The sequence below is a fragment of the Megalopta genalis genome, unplaced genomic scaffold (assembly GCF_051020955.1).
Source record: "Megalopta genalis isolate 19385.01 unplaced genomic scaffold, iyMegGena1_principal scaffold0062, whole genome shotgun sequence".
Taxonomy (NCBI): Eukaryota; Metazoa; Arthropoda; class Insecta; order Hymenoptera; family Halictidae; genus Megalopta; species Megalopta genalis.
The window spans coordinates 215,113-220,209 of NW_027476131.1; positions in this window are offsets into that span (position 1 = coordinate 215,113).

Genomic DNA, 5,097 nt, shown 5'->3' on the forward strand with positions numbered 1-5,097 from the left:
ATTTAGTGGGTACGTTTAGGACGAGGAGGAGTGTTAGGCTTAGGAGACCGTAGTTTTAAGACTTTGTATTTATGGTAGGCAATAGAAGAGAAATGTTGGCGAAGGCCGGGTCAGATGGGAAAAACCCTTGGCGACAGGGAGCCGGCCGATGCTATTATCACGTTTTTGGAAAAGGCAGGCGTTGTGTCGAAGGAGCGTGTTTGGAGTGGACAGGGTGTGTCGAGAGTGAGGAGCGTTGCGAGTTGTAGAATTAAGTGAAGTAGTTGTAATCCTAGTTGCAGATACGGTACGCAATATTTCCTGTTTTCATCACGTTTAGTTCTTTCCTAATCAATACATATTCTATATTGTTTAAATATTGAACAAATTTCTACATCATTTTGATATCGTGACTGTAGGAGTTGAGAGTTGAACTCTAGTTGTTGTGTTGGGCATTTAAAAACCTTTTAAGATGTCTGAAGGAAACGATACCGTTGTCGAAGTGTCACAAGCATGCCTATCTGCTGACAAATTAGAGGAAATTATAACAATGAAGTTAACCGATTTGAAGGAAGAATTGAAGAGTCGCAAGCTGAGAACGTCGGGAAATAAGAAGCAATTACAAGATCGGCTTAAAGTAGCCATAATGTTGCAAATAGAACATGGCGAAGAGGAAGACTATACTGATGGCAGTGAAGATGAAGAAGAAGGAAGCAATGTGAGACGATGCGTGTGACGGATGCAGGCATTAACATTCAGAGATGTTGAGGAGTCCATGCGTACATTTAGCGGAGACGATAAAGCAAACATTCGTTGTTGGCTCGAAGAGTTTGAAGACATGGCGGAGCTATGTGAATGGAGTGAAGTATAAAAAGTTATTTATGCGAAGCGGTTATTGCGTGGATCGGCGAGATTGTTCGTCGACTATGAAAAATGTTGTCGCAAATGGATCGAGATGAAGCGAGCATTGGAATCTGAATTTGCTAAAACTGCAGGTAGGTACAAGATACATACAGAGTTGTCACGTAAAATTAAAAGATCGAACGAGTCGTATCAAGAATACATTTATCAAATGTTGGAGATTGCGAAGCAAGCGGACATGGAAGTATCAACAGTTATTAAGTATATTATTGACGGAGTTCAGGATTTCGAGACAAACAAAACGATATTGTACGGTGCTAGAAATATACGTGAGTTGAAAGAAAAATTCGAAATTTACGAAGACATGAAGGAAAAATCAGGAACGAAAAACAGGCGACCTGAGGAGAAGAAGAAGACGACCGTCCATGGAACCTCATCACAAGGTGAATCACAGCAAGTGGCACAGCAAGAAATACGGCGATGTTTTTTGTGTGGAAACCGATACCATACGGCTGCAAACTGCCCGACGAAAGAAAGAGGACCCAAGTGTGTCTGAAGCGTCGAGAAAGAAGAGAGTTAAAGAGGTGCAAGTTGGAAATTGTAAGTTGACAGCGTTAATAGATTCTGGAAGCGAACTGAATTTGATGCGAGCGGATTATTATGTTAAAATTGGTGCTCCTAGATTGAATAATAAGATTTTGCAATTTCGTGGTGTCGGAGCAGAGAGCAACCACACATTAGGGGAATTTTCAACAACTATTGCAATAGATCAGATAACATATCGAATAAATATACACGTTCTACCCAATACCTTGTCGTCCCATAGTTTAATAATCGGTACAGAATTTTTAGATTCCGTAGAACTAAGTACGAAAGGAGGAGAAATTTTTATTAAAAAAATAGATTTGCCGGAAATATTTAATGTCAATGTCGAGGCTATAGTTGACAATGTAGATTTATCACACATTGCGGTTTCTGAACATAGAAAACTTATAGAAGATTGTGTTGCAAGTTATAAACCATCTAAAACGAAAGAAGTAGGGATTAAAATGAGCTTGATACTGCAAGACGAGATCCCAGTGTACGAGAGACCGCGAAGATTGTCTCCCGGGGATAAATCTGAAGTTGATAAACAAATAACGTCATGGTTGAAAGATGAAATAATTCGAGAGTCTTGTTCAGATTACGCAAATCGAATTGTACTAGTAAAGAAGAAGGATGGTTCAACTAGAATTTGTGTTGACTACAGATAGCTTAATAAAAATATTGTAAAAGATAGATATCCCCTACCTTTGATAGGGGATCAATTGGATTTATTAGAAGGCGCGAAAGTATTTAGTACGTTGGATCTCAGAAATGGATTTTTTCATGTTCCTATTGATGAGAGTACCAGAAAATACACCGCCTTCGTGACTCCCACCGGTCATTATGAATTTCTAAAGGTACCGTTTGGGTTATGTAATTCGCCAGCCGTCTTTCAAAAGTTTATAAATGCAGTGTTCAAAAAGATAATTGCAACCGGGGTCGTTTTGACATACATGGACGATTTAATAGTACCTTCATCTGATTTCTCACGCGGTATCGAGAATTTCAAATTAATATTAAATGTTGCTAGTGAGAATATGGATTATTGATTAATTGGAGCAAGTGTTGTTTTTTGCAGACAACAGTAGAATATTTAGGTCACATTGTTGGAAACGGTAGCATTCGACCGTCAGAACGAAAGAGTAGTGCTGTCACGAATTTTCCGAGACCTAGATGTGCTAGAGATGTTCAGAGTTTCCTTGGTTTAGCGGGAAATTTCAGAAAGTTTGTGTACCAATACTCTGTTATTGCGAGACCATCGTCGAATTTATTAAGAAAAGATATCAAGTTCAAGTTTGAAGCGAGTGAACAAGAAGCTTTCGATAGGCTAAGATTAGCTCTAAGCGGAAAATCTGTACTAAAGTTGTATTGTGTGGGTGCAGAGACAGAAGTACATACAGACGCATGTAGTATGGGATATGGTATGATATTGTTGCAGCGCGATAGCGAAGCGAGTGGTAAAACTACTCCAGCCGAAGAAAAGTATACAAGCTACGAGCTTGGAGTTTTGGCAATTGTAAAGGCGTTGATGAAATTTCGTGTTTATCTACTCGGCATTTCATTTAAAATTGTGACGGATTGTCAAACGTTTGCGTTAACGATGAGGAAAAAGGACTTATGTGAGCGTGTGGCCAGGTGGGCGCTTCTCTTAGAAGAGTTCGACTACAGCGTGGAGCATAGAACGGGAAGAAATATGGCACATGTTGACGCGCTATGCCGAAACCCACTACCTACAATTATGCTAGTGGGAGAAAACGAACTGGGGATTATCGCAAATTTGAGAAGAGCGCAGATACAGGACGACAACTTGAGGAAAATTCGAGATAATATTGAGCGGTTCGAAGGCGATGCGTACCCGTTGCGAAATGATATTCTGTATAGAGAGGTTGATGATACGCCGTTGGTAGTTGTGCTGAGGACAACGCACATCCAGATAGTTCGACAGGCGCACGAGCACGGTCATTTCGGTATTTCCAAAACAGAGGCGCTCGTAAAGAGAGATTACTGGTTTAAGGAGATACGGAAAAAGGAAGCAGCACGATATAGAGAGGGAGTGAAAAGGACACAGGCTCTCTGATCCGGGGTTAAAATTCTACCCGAAGTTTCTTGGACCATACCGTGTGACAAGAATACTGCGGAATGACCGCTACGAAGTGCAGAAGGTGGGTAATCATGAAGGGCCGCAGGAAACATCCACTGCAGCCGATTACATGAAGCTATGTGTGCCGACGAAGAGGACGATTTTTCCGGTGAAAGTGAAAGTTCGTACAGTGGCGATGAGAACATCTGTGGGCAGATGTCCGGTCAGGACGACCGAGTGTAGTATCGTAATTTAGTGGGTACGTTTAGGATGAGGAGGAGTGTTAGGCTTAGGAGACCGTAGTTTTAAGACTTTGTATTTATGGTAGGCAATAGAAGAGAAACGTTGGCGAAGGCCGGGTCAGATAGGAAAAACCCTTGGCGACGGAGTGCCGGCGGATGCGATTGTCACGTTTTTGGAAAAGGCAGGCGTTGTGTCGAAGGAGCGTGTTTGGAGTGGACAGGGTGTGTTCGAGAGTCGTCGAGTGAGGTGCGTTGCGAGTTGTAGAATTAACTGAAGTAGTTGTAATCCTAGTTGTAGATACGGTACGCGATATTTCCTGTTTTCATCACGTTTAATTCTTTCCTAATCAATACATATTCTATATTGTTTAAATATGGAACAAATTTCTACATTTCAATATTTTCTTCTTCTGAGACCGGAAACGGCGTCTGCTCCGCACAGATTCAAGAAAATTCACGCGTTTTCACCGTCGGTTTCCCGCATCTGCGTCGCAAATGCGGGTCGATGGACACTTTTCCGTGGCCGCGACACAGCGGTCGATGGAACTCCGATGGCGGCGCTAATTAGTTATCGCTCGAAATATTCGAAATAAGGAACGTCGCCGAGAATTCTCTATTTTCATCGGAAATATTGTTGCGCTTTTATTTTATTCGCACGGTAGAATCTGGATTATCCGAAGCTGCAATATCTGATTATTCTAAATACGACTGCATATTCGAGCCTGCACTACGATTTCTTTCTGCACTGAATTAACACTTCTTCGTTTTCATAATTTGTCTGATAATAATAATCTGTCATTCGTAAACTTTGATCACATATGAATCAAATTTTGTTTAGATTTGCAAGAAATGAATAGCACAGTGGAGACTCTCTTATCTGAAGGTTTCTGTTTGAAATATTTGCATTTATGACAAAAGCAACTAGGTCGAATACAGCACGATGTAAATGCAATACAAAAATTCAACAGTATTTATAATAACGTTCTCGTTAATATCAACTGAATGGAACTGTTGAGAATGAAAATAAATTTTTATTTAACTCCTGCTCGCTGCGATCGAGGTGGAGAATTTCTATTTTGCATTAAGATCCGCGGTCTACTCGTAATACAACCGGTGAATTTCCTCTGCGAGCAATCTGTGAGTCTTGACAATAACATTTTCCAGCGTTGCAGAATCTAATTCTAATGGACGGTATGCAGGTTGATAGCCATTTCTCCCGGTTTCCGCCGTGAACGCATTACAGTAAGATTTCCCCAATTTTTCATCTGCTTGTGAACAAAAGTGAAGGATTTGGAAGAAGGAGATTCGATTATTCGAGCCTCGTGGCTCGTTTTTGTAACAATAATAATA